General features: G+C 40.3%; 1 protein-coding gene across 1 annotated transcript in view; it reads right to left on the bottom strand.

The window, feature by feature from the left end:
• Positions 1-22,755, bottom strand: part of FMN1 (formin 1) — a 303,131-nt gene that overhangs the window by 25,190 nt on the left and 255,186 nt on the right. The window lies entirely within an intron of this gene.

A 22,755-nucleotide genomic window follows, 5' to 3' on the forward strand; every position in this document is an offset into this window, starting at 1 on the left:
TATTAAGAACAATACGTTGTTACTTTTGTTCTCTCTATTTCTTGCTGACCAAATCCTGCAAAGTGAAATTTGCTCTGGAGAGACATATAGTTGAAAATTGCTGAACAGAGGCCAAAAAGTAGTTAATTATATCAACCATTTCCAACTGATATCACACTTGATTCAGGATGCCAGCAAAGTGAAAACACATGTATCAAAATTTTAATGTACATGGTGTACATGATTTTTGAAAACTCTGGCCAAGATTTTGAAAAATGACTAGGAATTTGGGGTGCCTCAGTTTTAGAATGCCTAATTGAGTCACAGGAATGAAGCTGATTGTTGGAGGGTGGTGTTCTCTCTCGTCTAGAAATTTTTCTTGTGTTAGACCCCCAAACACTGATGGACACAAAATTATTAGTCAGTTTTCAAAATTTTGGCCAGTTCTACTTAGTTCAAGAAACAGTGAAACTCTTTTACATTCAACTTGGATATAAAAAAGCACCACTTACATCACTTATACTAGAAAAAAAAGAAAAGCTCTATTCCACCAATGAGTAAAGAGTAATGTAGAGTAAAGGATAATGTAGAGAGGGCTCATGTATTTTAAAGATGCTGTGATAAATAGCTCCATCTTTACCCTGTCCTGTCTAAACCACCATATATAATAAATATATATAGGTGCTGATGTATCACTGTCAATTGTTGATGAAATATAGCTATAAATCTTTGAGTATAGGTAAGGCCTTTGAGCAACAGATGAAAAGTTCTGACTTTGCTGTATTGTAATGGACCTATTTACATATAAATTTGTACAATTTTATCAAAAGTTATGCTTTTAAGCTGATTTAAGCACATTTTATCTTAGGCTCAGAGTGTCTTATATCTATTAATTTAAGTTTTACCAGTTTCCGCTCAAATTAAATAAGCCCTGCTTAAACAACTCTTCTTACTAAATTGATTTTAAAATCAGTTTAAGTTAAAACAGTGCAAATTCTTTGTGTAGAAAACAGGGCCAAATTCTATTCTACCTATTAGGCATGTAAGTGGACTTAAGTGCTTAAGGGTAGAAATAGGTGTCATGTTATGTTGCATTTCTGCCACCATAAAGATATCTATGGTGGGACAAATGATGAGCAAATAGATGCCCCTTCTTTTTGTTGTGCCACATTGGTGGCCATGACAAAAGGTAGCGTAAAACAGTGTTGTTTTATTGCAGTGGACATCCATTTGCTCTGTGATGGGACAGCATGGGCAGCTCAGAGCTGCCTGTGTTTTTCAGCCTCTCTAGGCAGATGTTCTGGGGCCCTGAGGGCCCCAATCCTGTGCACCGCAAGAATTCTCACAGAAGATCAGGCTCCTCAGCCTCAGAAGCATCTGGCTGGCTTTCCCCACTTATGGAGATGTGCCCTGGGGAATCTCAGGTTGGATCTCTGTAAGCAGGGAATATTGGGTTCCCCCATTTATGGAGACCCACCCTGGGATCTCCAGGGGTGCACCTCAGTAAGTGGGAAAAGCTCACATGGATCCCAGCATGGAGGCACCGGACTTCGGGAATTCCCAGTGCTCCATGTCTCCATGCCAGGAGCTGCGTAGCCCCATGCCTCCATGTGAAGAATAAGTTGGTGCAGAACCCAGGAAGGGTCTCAGCACAGGGACACAGGTTACCAGGAATTCCCTGGGTCCCCCACCTCCCTTACCTCCATGCCAGGAACTGCTCTGTACCTGTGCTTCACATGGAGGCATGGGTGTGGGTGTGGAGGCATGGGGACTCAGGGATTCCCTTGGTTCTGCATTGCCCCATTCCTGGGTGCTGTCCCAAGATTGGACTTGCACTGCCCTGTGCCTCTGCACGAGGTATGGGCCAACGCAGTTCTGGGCAAGGAAGCACTGGGCAGTGAGGGACGGGAAAAAGGGACCCTGTCACCTATTGTTCTGTATTAGGCCCATGCCTAATGTGGGACAATGGGCAATGTGTCTGTCTTCCACCCAATTAAGTGGATCAGTCGTGGTGGGACATACCCTGCTACACTGATACACTTCATCTGGAGAGATCTATTTATACCCTTAGTGCAAGTCTATTCCATCCTGGCCGAGTTCTCTAAAAACAGTGCAATAAGTAAGTGGATCCTCCTCATCCTTACTGATTTCTATGTGACTCAGTCTTAAAGTAAGATGACAGCATATTACAAATGTAACTGCATTAATGGTTTTTTCAGGGACTTGAGCAGGTTTAATAGAATTGCCCTTAAGCACCTAAGTCCACTTAAAAACCTTATAGGAGGAACAGAAACTGGCACATTGTCTAAACACACATTAGAACTGAAATAAACAAGCACTTGCCTACACAAGACAATTTCACTGATTTAACTTGCGATGTAGTATTAAGCAGATTTAAACAAGTGCAAAAAAGGTGAGAATTCTCTGTTTGTTTTAAACTGGGACGAAGAACATACAATACTCTCATAGTTTGAATACAACTGAAAATAAGTATCCATAACAACTTAACTGGTCATTTAAAAACTGACATAATGTAATGGATTGCTGAAAACAAAGCCTTAGGGCAAGCCTACTTGAACACTAACTTCAGATGAATTAGCACCTCAATCCAGACAACAAAAATGACCAGCACAATAGGATGGCATGCATAGGACATGAGTTGAAATGAACCACCATGAATACTCTGTTAATGTTGTTATACATGCACACATATCAAAAGACAGTAGTATATGAATTTAATCATTCAGATAATTTTTAAGACTTATTCCTATTCATCCAAATCAGACACTCAACAAATTTTTACTTTAGGTCAGCAGCTGGCAACCTTTTCAAGCCACAGGCCAGAACCACCCAGCTCTAGTTCAACACAAGCCAGATGGCTTCCACAGTACATCAGTAGTGGCAGCTTTCCCTGTTTGAGCACCAGGGCTGAGCAGCTGGGAGTTGCAAGCCTGTGCTTCCTCCACTTCTCCCAGCCCCCCACATTTCCTGGCTTGGCCACAGGCTCAGCTTCCAGCCAGTGGGGAGCTGCACTAGAACTGGGTAGCTGGAAGCTGTGTTCATGCTGCTGCCACTTCTGTACTGAAGCTGGGAGGCGGGGAGGGGGAAGGAGAAGAGGCAGCCATGTGGACATAGCTTCCAGCTGCCTGACCTTGGTGCAACTCCTTATTGGCTTTGGAAGCTGCAGCTCTGCCAGAACTGGGGGGAGGCTATGGAGCAGGGTGGAAGGGGAAAGCAGTAGTGGTGTAGACACAGCTGGATGTTACCTGGCCTCAGTGCAGCAACTTGCTGCTTAGCCCTGGCATGGGTGCAGATATGGGCATAGGTAAAGACCTTCAGCTCTATGGGCTGGATCCAGTGGCTCTGCAGGCCAGATGCAGCCCAGTGGCCATATGTTGCTGACCCCTCCTTTAGCTAATAGCTGAAGAAACTCATCCACTTTGATTTATCACTGCCACTCTAGACCATCTCTGGCTATAAACAAACCAATTAAATACTATATGCTTATTGACTGGCTGATATTAGTTAAGACAACTACGCTTGACTTTGAAAACTTACATGGCACATTTTTAATGACATCTTACATAGATTATTTAATTTCTTTATTTCCCAACATCATCTCTGTTGAACTAGTACAATATGAAAGGCACTGAATATAGTATATCATAAGTATTACTAGTTAACATTTCTGGTACTACAACAAACAAGACATGTCTCAAATGACATGGGATTTCTCAGACACTATGTTTTTTGAAATTTGAAGTTTAAATGTTCATTCAAGCTAGAACGAAGAAAAATTCTTTCTAAAGAACAAAATATTATGTATTTCACTGGAAATTTTTAGTGATAGTTAGCTGAAGACAGGAGGATATAAAAAGAAAAACTGGGAAGGGAACTAACTATATTATCTTTTTGCATTCTTCATACAATCAAAATTAAATATATCATCTTTACAGACCTGGTTTGATTGATATGAACCAACAGAATATCCACAAAGAAAGCATGCCTACTGTATAGATTTGAATATAAAAACCCAGTTTTGCAATGAGCCAATTTTACAGTTTACCTGGGATTTATCCAGGTTCAGACAGCACTCATTTTATTATTGTAAAACAAAATATTTAATATATCATATTCTGATAGATGTAAAGTAACATTAGGATACTAAATTACTTGACCAAAGTACTAAACAGTAGGGATAGCTTCTGTTATTTCAAGTCCCAAGAAATTAAGCAAAATTCAGAATAAACTGAAGGGTTTTATTCAATTAACAAATGCCATAAAATACAGAGCTAGTTTGGAAATTCCACTCACGGCTTTTTTATGATGATGGAGTTTTTTGTGTGAACAAAGAAAATATGCAAGATAATACTTATGCTGTCTATGTAAGGATTCAATTTTCTCCAATATTGTAATTTATTATTATTATTTATAGTAGTGACTTAGGAGCTACAGAAAGAGGATGGCTTATTACCTATAGGTGCAATGATATAACATGGTTGCTTTTGAATAATTTAACATCACTCCAGGGAATAGATATACAGTGTACAGTCTTACACCACTACATAACACTCCCATCTGGGATAAATTACTCCTTAGAAATTTCAAAATAGATATATGCTGGCAAAAATTGATCCAGAAGGGGTGAAGTGATTCAGTCACAGAACCCTTTCAGATCCTGGTGTGGGCGTAGCAGCTGGGGGCTTTAAAAACTCCTCAAAAGGGTAAAAATTCACCCCCCAGCAGCTCTTCCCTTCCTCTCTATGCTCAGAAGTACCTCCCTTCCCCTCCCCTTTCCTATTTCCTCCCCTGCTTCCCCACCACTGCCACTGTCCCTAGCTGACCTGAGGCCAGGGGGACCTCCAGAACTACTCCTCTGCTCCAGCTGGGCCGCATGGGGAGCTGTGGTGGCATCAGATTCGCCCTAGTATTCCCTGCCAACCTGGAAGCAGGCACAAGAAGAAAGGACCTGCCTGCCACTGTTGCTATCCCTAGATGAGCCTGGGTCTGCAGAAACAGCTGGGATGGTGGCAGTAGCGGGTAGGTCTCTCCTTCCTTACCCCAGAAGCCTAAGTTGAGAGGGTGAGGTGGGAAAAATGGGAGGTGCTGCTGAGCATGGAAGGGAAGAGAGGATGTGCCAAGAGTTGGGGAAAGTGGCAAGATTCTTGCCTTATTCAGGGATTTGCAAAAAGTCCCAATGCTGGTGGCCTCAGTGGTGGTGGGGAGACTGGGGCAGGGGAGTGTAGCACTCCTGCAGGGCTGCTCCTGAACCTCCCTTTTCAAATTGTGGATCTGCCTACGTACACTGATACGACTTACTCCAGTGTACCAGATGTACATTTTACCTCTGTCCATTTCATCCTGGGATACCACATGCCCAATACCAATTGGCTCCCTCCCCACGTAATGGCTGTGAACTCAAAAAAACTGCTGCAGACAGTTTGGGAGACCTAATCATATATTACAAAATAACATTCAGAATAAATTATACTGTAGTAATTATGGCATGTGTCTGTACTCTGGGAGTCTTTACACATGCTGCAGGGTGGAGGGGAGGCACTCTGAGAGCCACTCTAATTAAAGCATCCACAGGGTCATGTGTACTCAGCATCCCATGCTTCAAAATGGCAGTGGGGGCACTTTAATTAAAACTTGTTCAATGAGCTGTCATTAAAGCACCCCTGCAACCATTTTGAAGAACGGAGATGGTGCTTATATGTGATGCAGAGGCTGCTGGAGAATGCTAATTAATGGAGTCTGCTCCGATGTGTGCTAATTAGCACGCATCGGAGCAGACATCTGGCATCTGTATTGGTACCCTCTATGATTAAACTTCACATGTGCATATAACCAAAGGGATAAAAATGTATGTATCTGGGCAGTTTATTTTACTGTTGTTTTTGGACAAGCTCCTAATAAAATACTGACCAGGACCTGTTTAATTTTTCTAATTAGAAAAGTTTAAGCCTGAAGTTTAAATGGATTACACATTATTTCTTGTGATTTCCTAACTATTCCTATATACATAGCTCCCAATTTTAAAAGAGTTAGAAGTCAGAAATCACCCTATTTAAAAACAGCAACTGACTTTTGAGAATATGGGAAATAAATATAATGTTAATGAACATGAAAGTATTGATCAGTTGGCTGCTGTGAGCATGAAATCTTTTTACTGGAGTTTTCAAAAATCTAATTTGCTATGCATATAATTGAGGGAATTATTTAATCTACAGCAGATGCTTGAGGAAACAGAATTATTTTTCTGTTTCAGATGAATGGTTAAAACTGGACTTTTTTCTTTTTCTCTCAAGTAGTCCCTGGTTGGGAAAGAAAGCATGCTCTAACACAATGGGGGCCAAACATAACATTGATAGGTGCACACAAATTAGCCCTATACCCTCCTTGAGTGTCACTCCAATCCCTTTCCCCTACATGATCTGCTGCTCTGCTTTCTACTTGCTGACCAAGATACTGTTCTGCTTTCTGGTTCCTGTGCTCCCTGTCTGATTTGATGCTGTGTTTTTTGCTCCCTGTATTATCTGCCACTGTGCTGTCTGTCCCCTACCCAATTTCTTGCATGCCACAAGAAGAGGCTTCCCATGCCACTTGAGGGACCCCTACCACAGATTAGTCATCACTGCTCTAATGGATGGAAAACAGAGGAAAATGTTACATTTTCAACAGCAGGTGTGGTTGTACTACTTTAAAAAAATGTTGAATGCTAGTATATACAAGTCAAAACCCTTAAAAGCTATTTTGAAAAGATTTGACTCCATCAGGTATTAATCATGTTTTCCTGAGTGCCTTCTGAAAATTTCATTTGGCTTGCACTAATGTATACATGGTCTTTAACTGCATTTGAAGTTAAAAACTACAACATTTCTTATTGTAAAAACATTCTCTGTGCAGCCTTAGGAAAACTGCTTAAGTTTTTCAGTTTATTTTCCTCATATGTAAAAGGTTTAGTATATCCCGACCTATATCATATTTGTGTGGTGATAGCCAGCTATTTAATGCATCTCTGAATTAATTACTCTATGGGTGCATCTACATGTCACCCTATGGTGACATAGTGATGTGCTACGTTGCCGTACGCTGCACTACAGTGACATAGTGATCACATGCATCTACATGTGATCATCAGTTACATAACCATAGCGGTGCACTCCCCAGGTATAGTGCACTGCTACAGTGTCATAGCAGCAAAATCTAGCCGTGTACCGCACGCACGGTGCAATAACCACATGTACTGTGCTATCCTTTAGTGCCCGGCCAAAAGGAAGTACTAAAGCACAGTGCCATAGCAATGTTGCTATATGGTGATGTGTAGATGAACCCTATAAGATGCAACTATAAGATACATCCTGTTTTCTGCCAAATGAATACTTGTTAGACACGGTGAATGTTCAGTATTCTTAATATTTACTGAAGAATAGTGTTATACCATCCAAATACAGTGAAGCAGTTGATTATTGGTGATAATAAAAGAAAACCTAAGAAATTATGTTTTGTTCTAAAAGTGATAATGGTGTTCATAAATTGGACAGAAAAAGTGCTGAAGGTAGATTTATTAGAACATTAGAGCCATGACATGCTAAGCATCCTAAATCCTAATACAGTAAAAGCTCTGTTATCTGGCATCCCCCGGGAATGGGGGATGCTGGATAATAAAATATGCTGGTTAATTGAACAGCCCCAGCCACCGCTTCTCTTGCCGCGTCTGGGGCGTCCCTCCCATGGCATTGCCGTTTCTCCTGCCGCATCGCTGCCTGTGCCTTGGGCCTTGTGGGCCCCACGGGACAGGGAGGCAGGCCCCGCACATCCCCACATAGCCTGTTATGCCCCCGGGCCATGGGGGCTTGGAGAAACCAGAAGTGCCGTGGTGGGCATTTCCGGTTTCACTTTATCTTACAAGCTGGCATGCCGGTTAGTAGAGTATGCCAGCTTGTAAGATGCCAGATAGCACAGCTTTTACTGTATCATTATTCAGATACCTTTCAACATAAGCTTCACATTTCCAGAAAAACATTACAGGTTTCCCTTGCTTTATGCTGTACATGCATTCCTGGAAAACAGAACATGACTCGAATTTGCATAAAGGGAACCCACTTTATAAGGTAACAAATAGGGATACGTTCCAAGACCTCAACTGTACTGACCCCCAGACCCATTTCTACCACTTTTGCAAGACAGTTTTGGTACTCACCAACAGCAGACAGTACACACAAGCACAGGGCACTATCATAATGGGGATGGCAACTACAGAAACATGTGCCGCAGATAAGCGAGGAACACAGATCCACACAGGAGAGTATATTTTGGTGCACATCACTCCCACAATGCACCGCACAAAGCAGCTGACTGCGGGCTTCCACCAAACTGATCACATGAGTGAATTTACCTTGCATATAACAAATTTTTGGTATTAAAAAGGGTCATTGCATAAGAGCGAATTCACACATACAGAGCCTGCATGAAGCGAGGGAAACCTGTACTTTAAAAAGAGCTGTTTACGTTTACTGAATTTTCTGTAAACTGTAAATTTTTCTTTAAAATGATATTTTCCTCAAATGGGGCTTATGTGACATTCTGAAAGATTATTTCTTCAGTTCTCTAATACACAATCACTTTAGTAAAGCCAGGACTAAAATTAGAATCTTGTATTTTCTATTCCCATATTGTGCAGGTATTAATACCATAGCAAGAGTTAGCATTGAAGTGCAAACTATTCTTTCACTTTAATTGGTTAAAATCACATAGTGTTAAAATGCTATTCAGCCAGCATTAATCAATCACTCCCTCACTCTTGTGGTTCCAGAAAGTAAATAGCTTTTAGTCTGTTTGCACTTGAGCATAATAGAAACATATTCTACCTTTAATTTAATTGTTTTTAAATCAACTACATAATGCTGTGGTTGGATTCCAAATGTGGTTTTGTAGATTAATCTCTTTGAGATGACTAAGTATATCCAAACAGTTTATAGAACTGGAAAATTAGTTCTAATTCCTTTCAAACAGAATAAGGTTAAAACCAATCTGTTCTGTGTTTGGGAAAATAAACTAGGCAGATTTGGTATAACTACAATCTTCTGTTGTAAGCATAAGTGAAAACTTTAAGGATCAGCACATTCTTATACTAAGGGTGATACATTTGAATAAATGATGTATGATTGTTAATACCAATAGGAAACAGGTCGTCTTTAAAACATAAGGTAGATGTAAATACCCAAATAATAAGTTAATTAGAAGACAGCCATCAGCCAATCTGGTGGGTGAAGAATGGGTAATTGTACAAATGGAATGAATCTAATTTCAGAGAAGCCTGTGAAACCAGTGGCTTGAAATGTTTTAGAAGAGAAAAACCATAGCATTACCTCCTCCTGTGGGATGATAACAATGATTTATGAAGCTGAAGTCATTTCTGCTGATTGAGCTTAGGAAAGATTGGTTTCACATGATCAGCTCAAGTACAGCAATGTGAGATGTGTTGTGGCCCCACACATTCAAACATCCTAAGACATGCTCTTCTAGGCGATCCAAGGGACAGGGGTTTAAAAGCTACTGTTTCTTTCATGCATTTTCCCCTCATTAGCACACACTCCTTTTGCAAAGTAAGCCACTTCTGGTGGTCGGGAGCAGAGGCTCATTGTAAACGCACAGCAGGATAGTGGCAAAGCTGAGATTAATTCTCCATAGATTTATATAGACCTTTTTCACTGTTGATTGCTTGTACTGTTTCAAAGGTGCTTATGTTGCCTTTTTTTATTGCTGGTTACTGACTTTATTCCGGCATATGGTGGTTGGCGCCATGACACAAAGTGACCATTTTATACCAGAATTAAAGTGGATATTTGACAGTTTCTGTCAGAAAGTTCAGAGCAAAGAATTTGTGAGACAAGATTTATTGCATATTTTATATGGGACACATCTGTTTCTTTGCTAGGTTTTTGTTTAAAAGAAAAAAGCAATGAAGGTTCTTTAAGAAACAAAGACTGTCAATAAAAAGCATGAGCAGAAAAACTACATTATTGAGAAAAAGTTTAATCATTATGACCTTCGAAAAATGTGCTGCTTGGAGGCATGACAGTTACCTACCCCCACAACTTTTTGTTCTGCCACACAGAGGAAAAATACTTCAAGAACAAACTGCTCACCAAATCCAATGTTACAAGTACCTTGTGATAAGTTAAATAACCTAGTTAACATTAAAATTACTCTAAGAGTTAAAGTGACATTTTTATATTTAAAATTAGGTGAAAATAAAGTGAAATCTTATTCTTTGTGCCTTTTTGTTTATAACTGGTTTTTAGTGCTGATGAAATGTGCCATGTGGAGAGTCTTTGAAGCTGAAGTCTTCTGTGGGTATAGGTAGATGTAACAATTGTTTCAATACCAAAGGATATTGATACAAGCTGTTATGATGCAATTGTTACGGCATCATGATTCCCTAGCAATGGCTTGTTCTGGTCAGACCAGATGAAGAATGTCTTGCATTCAAAAGCTTGTCTAACTCTGTCCCAACTACAGAGTTGGTGCAATAAAAGATATCACCCTAAGAAATCTTTTCCTCTCATATTATTTTGAAATTCAAAACAAAATGCTCTCTTCTTGTCCCGCATTGGTTCCAATGATCACAGACTTTTTAGCCTTTCAGCAGATTGTCAGATAATCTAATAAATGCCATTCCTTCTTGAATCCTTAGTTAAGAAAAGTGTTTCATATTTTTCATATGAGAAAAAAAGAGAAGCTACTTCAGAGAAGTCTGCATTAAATCCAATCTTGATTCTGTGAATTATCTGTTTATGAAGCCCCACTTCTATTATGAAGGCAAAGGATTCAGGCTAGAAAGCATACATAAACAGATAAAAGCAGAGCCAAACACAAATCAGAGTTCTTTTGTCATAGATTCATAGATTCGTAGATGTTAAGGTTGGAAGGGACCTCAGTAGGTCATCAAGTCCATCCCTCTGCCCTCGGCAGGAATGAACGCTGGGGTCAGTTAGATGACCCCAGCTAGTTGATTGTCCAGTCTCCTTTTGAAGACCCCCAAGGTAGGGGAGAGCACCACCTCCCTTGGAAGCCCATTCCAGATTCTGGCAACCCTTACTGTGAAGAAGTTCTTTCTAATGTCCAATCTAAATCTGCTCTCTGTCAATTTGTGGCCATTGTTCCTAGTCAATTTCTGGCCATTGTTCAAATAGATTCCATCTGTTTCATGAAACAATAGATAGTAAGATGATAACAATATAATACTTGGTACTTGCATAATACTATTCTCTGTAGATGGTCAAGTAGTTTATGCAGGTGGAATTGCATTCTTCCCATCATTTTACTAACTTAGACAGGCCATGGAAGAAGTACTCATGGCATGGCCTGTCAGATTTCAATGAAATCTGTGAATTCTCCTAAATACCTGTCATATGGACACAAAAAAGGAGAGGAACTAACTGTGAGAGTAAGTAACAGAAAGGTTTGATTACTTGCTCAAGATCATACAATCAGTAAGTGACAAATTTGAATTCAGGAATTGTATTCTATTCACCGACCTTGGCTTTCATCCAAGAAAAAAACTCTTTATTGAAGAGGAATTTTTTGTGTGCAAAAAAACTAAAAAATGTAAACCATACAAAAAAGCTTTTGAATTCAGAATAAGCCACTAAAAGAATCATAATCATGATATGTTTACAATATTTTTCCCCAACTAAAAATAACCCTTTTTCTATTAAAAACTGTAAGCATTTAGCACGTCTTTCCACACCGACTATCACTATTTTTAGTCCTGATTTATAACATTTATTTTTTCATATTCTTTAGGCAACTTCATTTTTAATAAACAATTAAAGTGTCTATCAACAAGGAAAAAAGGCTGTGGTCTGAAGCAATGCTGTGTAAAAGGCAAAGCAGCAAAATCACACATGTAGTAGTTTTTCTTCTTGCCAAAAGCAAAACAGCAGCAGTGAATAGTGTCTAAAGGAGTGTTGGGTTATTATTTTTTGTCCACTACATTTCTGAGGAAATCTATTTGCATTCAAAATGAAAGACTTCTCTTCTCTCAGTTTGCGTTCTCTAGCATAAACCCATAGCAGAATGTCAATTCAAAAATCCCTCAAACAGTTTGTCTTTGGGATTAGGAAAGAAGAAAAGAACAAACCTTGTATGATAGATCTGAATTACATCGCTTAATGCACTACTGGACATTACTTAGATATTGCTATGACAACGACAATAAATTTATATAGAGTAAAATATAGTAGAACAACATAAACTTTAGTTAAACTGTAAATAATGAAAAATGGCTTTTACAAAATACATATTTTATGTATTGGGCACATGTTGGGGATAGTTAGAATTGTTCCTAAATCTTTTTTTCTATTTTTTTGTTTGTTTATAGTTGCAAGGGAAAAAATACTTTATTAAAAAATGAAGGAGGGGGGATTGCAACTGAATAATCTAAAAAGTTGGCTGAAGGACTGAAAGGAGATATATAAATTGCAACCAATTTCACCTTATTTTCTAAATGGACAAATTTTTGCATGACATTAAGTAGTGAGAGCAAGGAAAGGAAAATCTTTTGAAGAAATGATCAAAGCTACAATCTCATGCTAAACTTAGGGCAGTCCCACCACTCTCAGGCATCAGGTTGGTAAGTACCTATGTGTTTATTACTTTTCATTTTCAAACAGTGGCATAGCACAGGAATGGCCAACCTGTGGCATGTGTGCCACAGGCTGCTTCTGTGTGTGGCACGTAGCAGATCAGGGAGGGAGAGACAGCACAGTGATAGATAGGACAGAAAGCAGAGCAGCAGATTGCTCGGGGAGAGCATGGGCCAAGAAGCAGAAAGAACAGCAGCAGACCAGGTGTGAAATACAGGGCAGGAAACAGAAAGCAGAGTGGCAGATTGGGCAGGGGAAGGAATCAGAGTGGCACTCAGGGATGCTGCAGGCCTAATTTGTGGCATGCCTGCCAGACAGGTTGGCCCCCACCGTCACAGCAGAAATGCCTTGCTTGCTACTTATTTATTGCTGTTCAATCCTTACAATTCAAACTGCTTTGTAAAAGCACAATAACATTCCTATTTTACAGGTAGAGAAATTAAGGCCCATAGCACATGTTCATTCAATGGTGAGATGGGATCTCATGCCTGATCCCAATAATTGTGCTTCCTGCCATGCCACATGTGCAAAGTAGGACATGCACTTTTGGGATCAGATCCCAGTGGGACCATTACTACTTGCAGGGGGAGCCCAAGGAGCACCAGAAATTTGAAAGTCAGATGCCCTCAGCCTGGCATGAACTGGAGTGGCCCTGGCCTCAGGATTGTACAGGAGTCTAGAACTGGCTCCACACTGGCCCCAGGATTAAGATGAACAATGAGCTGACTGTCCCAGCCTTTGGACTGTATGGAAGCCTGGAAACAGCTCTGGTTTGTCGCTACTCTGCCACAGATTCCATTTAAGGCATGATAGAAACCAGTCACACAAATACTTTTGGAATATTTTTGTGGCTGGTTTCCTGTTTTGTAATTTAATTAATTCCTTGAGGAATTAATAGGGCTACTATTTATGGAACAATTAACAGGTTAATCACATCTTAAGTGTAATGTATACCTGGGATTAAGGGACAGAGAAGTGAAGTGACTTGCCTAATGCCACAAGCTGAATCAACGATGCAGTCACAAAGAGGATTCAAGTCTGTTAACTATAAGTGTATATGGGTGATCCACAGTACCTTCAATTTACTAACCTATGCTGACCAAGAGGCTAGGCCCCATCCTACCAAAAAGCTGTCTGTCTTCCATGTATTCATAAAATCAGGATTCAGTCACTGAAACATGGTGTACATGGAAAAGACATTCATTATAGTGAATGTCTCGCTCTAAGGCAGGGGCATGCAGTTATTTTGGACAGAGGGCCACTTACTGATTTTCAGCAAGCCATCAAGGGCTGCATGACAGGCAGCCCAGGGCAGATTAATATTAATTTTCTAAATTTTTTAGGGGCCCCGTGGGCCAGATAGAATGGCCTGGTGGGCTGGATTCAGCCCCCGGGCCACATTTTGCCCATGCCTGCTCTAAGGGAATTGCTGTTCTCTCTACAATCATGACTTTCCTTGATACCTAAAATAATGAGGAACAGTGAGTTAATAAAGATGTGAAATTGACATAAAAGGGACTTCTCAGCAGCTAAACTCTTGACTGTGGAACTCCCCTTCCACCAGATCACAAGATGGTCTTCGATTTTATCATGTTCAGAGCAAGAAACACAATCCTTTTTCTAAGTTATCATAGTATCATGAGCAAAACTGTTAACCATTTATAACTGTTTGGCATGTAAGTCTGCTGTTCATCCAGGGACAATTTAAGATTTCAAATAATTATTTTTCATTTGTTAAGCCAACCAAAAATTATTTATGAGAATGAAAGTTAATACAACCTACATCAACATCATACATCTCTAAAGTCACCATTTTAGAATACTTTAATAATGAAAAATCCTTTTCTTTTCAAGTAAATATTATACTATCTGTTACTCTATTTAAATTAAAACATCTTCAACAGCTTACAGCAGTTTGTTTCCAGCACTGAAGTAATGAAATATATAACAATGTGATGTACCTGCACCTATAAACATGCATTTTTCTTATGTAAGTGAAACAGAGAATTTAATCTGCTCTTCACATACTATTTTACTGCTTCAAATCTTTAGTATAGTCCTTTCATTTTTAATACCTTAGAAAAGTAGGATTTTAAGGTCAAAAAAGAATTTTAGTTTAAAGGTTATGTGCTTCATTCACACCAAAAAAAAAATAATTTGAATTATATAAGGGTAATATTTTTGACACTTCTAAGGCAGAAAAACAAGATGCTTCCTACTAAAATATATGCAGGCAATAAAATCATGTCTTTTATAATGAAGGTTTAAACATCTTAGGCGACAAAATGCAACTGAAGTGGTACTTAAGCCCTATAAATGCAACCTCCCCCACCCAGCAAATATTTGTTAAGAGTCTGAATTACAATTAAGCTTAAAGGCCCTGATCAATGTTGAGATTTCATTATTATATGGCCTGTACATACACACTTTAAAAAACAATCCATGTTCCTGTATTTGTAGGCATTTAGGGTCTTATGCAACTCCTGCTCACAACCATGGTGAAATCTCATTGGTTTCAGAGGGAGCTGAGTCAGGGACTTAGCTCAAAATTAAAGGTTAAAAACCACATCTAAAAACATTTACTTAAATTGTCCTGCTGACACCACTGTTAATTAAAACAAGTAGATTTTACAAGGCAGTGTTTCTCTTCATCATTTGTACTGTTTACCTTTCACATATTTCTAAACTTGGCCAGTGAATTTAAACTGCTGTTTCTAGTCAAATTTACTTTCCAGTTCTTACATACCAGAACTCTGGTTGTTTTGTCTGAAGCCACTTTCCATTCCAGAGGTGGAAACACCTCAAGGACAAGATAAGTGATTTCTATATTTGTAAACCATTTGGGGATCTTTCAAGAGGTAAGGTTTTACAGCAATAGTTTGTACAGATTATTTGCCCGTCCATGTTTTCAGATACCGAGCATTGCAAATACACAGTATTCTTATACTAGTTTTTAGAACAGTAATTCTCAAACAGGGTGTTGTGTCATCCTGGGGTGCACTGAAATCCTTCCCAGGGTGCTGCATGGTGCCATGCAGGGTATCAACAGGCATTACATTTAGATTGACCTAACTAGGGTTAGGCTGATATAAATGCCCAATGCTGCAGAATTTTGGGCCAAAAATGGTGGGCCTGATCTAAATTAATTCACTGGAGGAGGTGAACTTGGATTGGGAATGTTTTAACTCAATCCAGTGCACAGATTCTAAGCGCAGCCCTGGGACTACACTCTTCCTACCCCCTCAACACTGATTGGGATATTTTTAGCTCCCCAACCTTCCCCTCTTGATGGATAACTTCCCTCCTCCCCTGCAGACTAATGAACCACTACTGCAGACATGGCAACCCCTTCAGAGCCCACCCGCCCCTTCCCCATTCTGAGTTACTTACCCTAAGCTCCCCATGTAGCTTCCAGCATCAGTGAATACCTGTATACGTTGCTCATCTACAATCACATGACTTAAAATAAGCTGTGTGATTGTAGACCAGGCGCAGTGAATGTTTATACACACCCACAATCTTAGCACTGTTAGGTCGATAAACATGGTTCACAAGATAAACCCAGAGCTTTCACACAGGAATCCAGTGTTAGAAACTCTCTGATCTATTGTAGTTTTTCTGAGTTCTTTGCAATAGACTAATTGCTTTATTATTTTTTCTGTAGTCAAAGAAAGAGAGAAAGTTAAGAGCTGGCATTTTCTGAAGTGTGCCTTAAATTTAATGAGAGATACCTCAAGTCTAAAAAGATTGAGGAGTCCTGTTTTAGAGTGTCAAAAGTCCTAAGCTTGAGTATTCCTTTTAAAGATTATTCCCCTGGCTATTAAGGGAAATTATTTGTTGATTCAAATATGGCATGCCTGACGAATGTTGATGAGAAAATGTATACTCATAGGCTAGGGACAGACATTACACATAAACTAATTTAAGTGATCAAAAACTGGTTTAAACCTGTAACAGAACAGGTGTTCAGTGCACATAAACCAGTTTGAAAATAGCTGAAACCAGTTTGAGATAAACCTGGTTGAATGTAGTATCAGACTTAACTGATTTGGGTCAAACTGGTTTATGCAATGTCTGTCCCAGACCCCAGTGCGATGCGCTGGGGGTCTATGCAGGTGCATGGGCACCCGCTGAGATTGGCACTATACCCCCCGTGAAAAGTGCCAGCGACGCTGTAGGTGTTGCCTACCAGTGGTTGCTGCTTGCCACCTTTCCCCCTCGTTGCTGACACTGAGGGCTGTGTCTGTGGGTGGTCCCTGATTGCCTGGTGGTGTCTGCCGGTGGTTGCTGACTGTCTGTCGACACTTGCCGCCACCCCCCCAGCCACCGACATTGCCGCGGCCACTTATGGAAGCTCCTCACTTGCTGCCACCATGCCCCCACCGTCAACACTGCCACCACTGCCGCCTGTGGGTGGTTGCCATGCCCCCTCAGCCTCTGGGGACACAAGTCGTTTATACCAGATCCCTTGCTGATTTAAGTTAAGTCAAACTCCCACAGCATCCCAGCATGCTCTCTGGGCTGGGCAGGGCTCTCTGCTCCACAGCAGGGCTGGGCCCTCCCCTCTGCTCCCTGGCTGCAGCTCCGGCAGAGACTGCAGGCATCTGCCTGGCTTTTGCTCCCCATCCCCCAAGCAGGGATTCTGCCATCCCCTCTGCCTTACACAGACACACAGCTTTAGCTAGCAGACCACATGCTGGCTATGGTCTATGCTGTAGCAGATGGGACAAAAGCAGAATCAACACATAGATGGTAATATACCTCTGTTGTTTTCTCAATGGGGTGATAAACACTGAGTTAGGGGTGATAAACACTATGTTATCTATTCCCTACTGGGGTGGTTGTGGGGGGGGAAGGGACCCCTCCCTAATCAGAGCATCTTGCCAGGACCTGGCCATGCCCTCCTCAGCTCAGCACTGTAGAAGGGATGGGAGGGCTGTTCTAGCACCCTCTGGCTTCTAGCCTGAGTCACTGTAGGCATGTGCCTGCATGTTTTCAGTCCAGAGGGGGTGTCTGTAAGGTTATAAACTGGTTTAGCCTAGCCGGGTTAGGCTAACCTGCAAAGATTGAATAAATTCAGGCTCAGACTTTTTGAAATGATACCATTCAGATGTTCAGAGAAAAACTATTGAGTTTCCTTCCATTATTTATTAATTCACAGAGCAGTCCAATAACTGCTCAAGGAGGAGTACGCCTCTTAGAACTGAAGTCTCATAGGGCAGAGGATTGTAACTACATCCTACATTGGGAATATGTGATTTCCACCAATATACTAGGGAAATAATAATAATTTTATTTATAAATCAGAATCCCATAAAAGCATTTGGGGATATTGAACAACAATCAGAAACCAATGTCTAGACACACAAAAGAGTACAAAGGAGTAAGTCACGTCTTATTTTTAGGTCATATCCAGAAAGCACAGTATTTCAATGTATTTTCAATGGAGGGCAAGTGGGTATGCAACAGAAAAGAATAGCATTCCTCACACATTCAACTTCAGTCTATTCTATCTATAGGCTACCATAAATAAGCACAGAGAATTCAAGACTCCCACTCCTACTGAAAAACTTTTCACTTATTTTTTTTGGAATTTAACCAATTTTTTTTAAGGAAAATTGACTGTTTTCCTATAATTTATCTTTAGCGATGCTGATGATTTTCTGGAGAAGACCAGTGCATCTTGTCTTTAGAATTCTAAAGACTAGAGTTGCAATACCAGTTTTGCTGAGAATCACAGGCTGGATGCTCTCTGACTTCTGATCATACCTGTTCTCTAGACTTTCGGGCTTCCCTACATTCTTTTGTCTGTGCAGACCATTGGATTTCCATACAGTGGTATTTTAGAAAATGTCTCAAAGGGCAGCTTCTGCAGCTTTGGCTTACCCTTCTCCAGGAGTATTTGTTTGTTAGCTAGGTTCAGAATGGACTTCTTAGATACACTTTTCACACTTGCAATGTGTGGGTGGTAAGCCTCTTTAAAAATAAATAAATAAAATGCCTGGTATTTCCCAGGTAGCAGGTATCAGTTTCAAAATTAGTGGTGTCTCTGTCTTCTTCTGGTGCTTGCTACTCCACAACTGACTTACAGATTGATTTGCTATTATTGCTTGACAAGTAAATTGGTTTTTCCACTGTAACAAATCATGATTCAGAGAGCTGTAATTTTCAGCCAATGCATGTGTACCTTCCTTTTATTATGAAGTATGTATATCATGAAAGAAATAAAACTTTATTACATTCTTTCCTAACTCAGAGACAGTTATATGGCCCTAAAAGCATGTAGTCTAAAACAAAAGAGAGAAAGCAGGGTACATGAACCTTAGAAACTAATTGAATCAGAGATGCATAAGCTTTCATGAGTAACACCTAACTTTGTCAGAGCAACTGCTGCTCACAAAAGCTTATACATCTCTGATTCAGTTAGTCTATAAAGTGCAACTCTACCCTGTTTTCTGCCTGACTTTAGACTAACATGGCTGACTACACTTCTTTGATGACAGAGAGATGATCACTAGGAGAAGACAGATACAATATAAAGGGAAAGTGTCTAGTATGTATTAAGTTTAGTAAGTACAATTAGGAACCAATTTTTTTGCACTGTTTAATCTTTAAAAGAACCATAGCACGTTCCTATATGTTCTCCACTCTGCTGTCATTCCTTGCAAAAATGTACATTAAACCTCTTTCTTCTACAGCTGTAACGAAGGTTTGCTCTGAAGATACACAGATTAAGACAATCAAGTGGCTAAATCCATCAGTTTCTTATCAAAGAAGAAAGCTTTGTAGGAATTAAATGATAACGGTACAGTTGCTTTGCATACCAACCCTAAAAGGATGTTGTAGATGCAGGGCACAGCATGGATAAGATAAATGTGCAAAAGCAGATAGAATGGCTGAAAAAATGGTTTAAACATATGTCAGGACAGATTGATACAATATGACAGGAGAGTGGATAAGTATAGCCTTGAATTTGAAACACTGGATTATGAGATGCTGGTTGTGCTGGAAGATGGCGATGATGTGGTCACTGTGGATGTGTGCAAGCATTCAGTTCAAACAGATGAAGTTCAGTCATGTTGTGCAGTCAACTAGAACCCCAACTGACTGCAAACTGTGTGAACGTTTTTTATTTTGGACTGGGGTGGCATATGCTTGCTGCACTGCTGCTTGCCCACAGCCAGGGGAACCCCTAGGCACTAATCCCAGGCAGCTCTTTGGGCTCCCTCTGTTGACAGAGATTGCCAGAGGCAGCCAAGTTGGCCAGGCAGACCTTAATTGTTGCTTCCTGGCTGGCCATAGTTCCCCCCAGCACTTAAATGGACAGACCTTCCCCAGCTGGCCACACTCCCCAGCCCTGGACTCTCCTGGAGTGTGCTACTGCTGGGTACTCCCTGGCCAGCAATGCTCCATCCAGCTCTGGACTCTCCTAGGTTATGTAGCTGCACACCCCAGGAGACTATGCTCCCTGGCTGGATGGAGTGTGGCTGGCCAGGGAGCAGTGTCTCCAAAGTGTACAGCTTCAAGGCAGTCCTCAGTTGGCCATGCTCCCTAGTTCCACCCCAGCCCCAGGGGCCATGTAACATGAGATCTGGGTCTAGCTTTTTGTCTAGGCCCTAGGGGGTTGAGGCAGGGATCTTGTGCAGGGGACACAGTTATCTGGGTCTCCATGTCTCTGTGGAGCTGTCTACTGAAGCACAGGGTTGTAGAGCAAGGCTGGGTTTCCTATGGATTTAATGCTGACAGGGGGAGGGGCTTGCTCTGTCTCAGGCTGTAGCACTAGAGTGCAGCCTGAAGCACAGAGTGTCCCCAGAGAGTTGCAACCAATATGCTGTGGGATTGCAGAGGTTAGTGTGGTGCCTGCAATCAACTAGAATTGTGTTGAAGTGTTCATTCAAACAACTGAACCACCAATCTATTAGCATTTCAACCTCAGCCGAGGTGATTTCTACCCCATTGACCATTTTTAAAGCAACTGAAATGTAACATCTGAATTTATCCTGTGAAAGCCAAGAAAGACAATTCAAAGGCCTGTGTGCTATGTGGAAGGAATGGCAGAGATATGAAGAAGCTACAGTAACCAAATAGAAAATAAACTAATATTAACAATATATTATTATTTTTGGTACCAACTCAAGGATTCTGCTATTAGTGTTCTAAATCTACGTACTCAATTATCTATACTAATAGGAACTCTCATTGTAGTCTTTTTATTCATCGCCATCATGTTCTAACACAGGATAATCTATAACAGCTTCATATCTAACTAAGTTTATAGCAGTCTACAGCAGTATTCTATATTCTCCAATTTTGAATACCTACCAGGTGATTATATTTGAGCTGACTGATAGAAATAGTACTTTTTTCCCCACTAAAAACAAATCAATTGATGATTTCCTGAAAAGTCATAATCTTAAATAACAAGTCTCAAGACTTTGATGCTAGTTCTTCTGGTAGTATAGGAGGAAGCAAGTTAGCACTATGTTCATTTCAGGACAGACTATTTCTTGTTCTTTGGATCAGCTCACTGTGTCAATATTGCATTACTTAAAAGCATATGGATACAATCACATTCCAAGACACTGTATTTGGTGTCTTTATGGACTGAGGCTATTGTCTAACTATAAACCTCTGCTTACCAAGGCTATAAGAATCTGCACTTTGCAGGCACATGCCAATTCATGTAAATCACCCTTTCATCTGTTTAAATACAGAGATCCTTGAGTGATGAAAAGTTATGACTGTCACAAACAGTTTGAAAGATTAAAGTAATTCTGCTGCTGGCATATAAAAGTGTTCCACATCTAAACACAAACTCTGTAAGGTCTGAAATGTCATTGCTGGGAAGGATAATAAGTTTTAAGCAAACATTATAATTGCAAGGAAGTATGACATATTTTTCATGTTTGACAATGGGCATAAATATCCTCCCACACTGTTTAATGTGAAAACTGCATATGTGTGGCAGAGATAATAAAACATCTCAATGAAAACAAATGAAGGGAAAAAGAGTTATGATGAGTAGAATTGCAAACATGAAGCTTTGAAGATGAAAAGTGTTCCTACTTGTAAAGAACTGGGATCTGATATACAGACTTAATGGTCTAGCTCCCTTCTGCTGTGAACTAAGTTAGGTCCTTTAACAAAAAGTCTTAATTCACATGATACTTTCCATGCTGAAACATATAAAAAAGCATTATGTTCACCTCCTGGTAATACTGGAAGGTCACCTGATCTAATTTTTGTAGCATCTACCTCATGTCTGAAACAATTGAATGAAGATTATTAATTCATTGGCAATCATTGGTCTTGGGGATTGCACCCTTGGTAGGTTACCACAGCTTCTTGAGTGGCTAAGGAATCTGTACACAACAGGCAGACCCTCCAGCAAGTTGCACATACAAACTTGGTTGAGCTTGCACTGGCATGCCAAGTACTGTTTTGTCTTGCCTGCCTCTGACACCACTTCTCTAGCTCTGAAGCATTGATCTTCTCCATCTCAAAGTGATGTAGACTGTGCTTCATAATGACTTTTCACATGCAGGGGTCTGAAGCAATTGATTCCCAGCATTGGCCACTGATGCAGAGCTCACAAAGGTTTTTGTTGCAGACACCAACAAAACAGAGTTTGGACTGTCCAAGTTGACATTTGCCAGTGGTCAGCTCACTGTAGAGTATGTCCTTGGGGATTTGGCCATCACTCATATGGTTGACATGTCCTAACCAACAGAGATGTCTCTGTCTCAGGAGCACAAACATATTGGGTACCTTAGCCCATCCCAGAACAGCAGAGTTGGAGATTTTGTCACACCACATTATGCCCAGGATATGGTGGAGACATTGAAGCTGGAAACTGTTCAGTTTTCTTTCTCTCTTAGCATAAGGAGTCCAAGTTTTGCTGCCATACAATAGAGAGCTAAGTACAAGTGCTGCAGACGGACAACTTTGTTGACAGATGTGACGGCCAGAACCAGAAGGATTAATAAGCAATGAATATATGCTTCTTAGAGGCATTTGGTATTTTGCCTAAACAGGTAATACTAGTTAATATAAAGCTTGTAAGTTTGTAAACTGCAAATGTAACTTGTCTGTCATAAGTTTAACCAAAATGATAAAATTA

The sequence above is a fragment of the Gavialis gangeticus genome, unplaced genomic scaffold (assembly GCF_001723915.1).
Source record: "Gavialis gangeticus isolate Ggan-Ray unplaced genomic scaffold, GavGan_comp1, whole genome shotgun sequence".
In the NCBI taxonomy this organism is placed as follows: domain Eukaryota; kingdom Metazoa; phylum Chordata; order Crocodylia; family Gavialidae; genus Gavialis; species Gavialis gangeticus.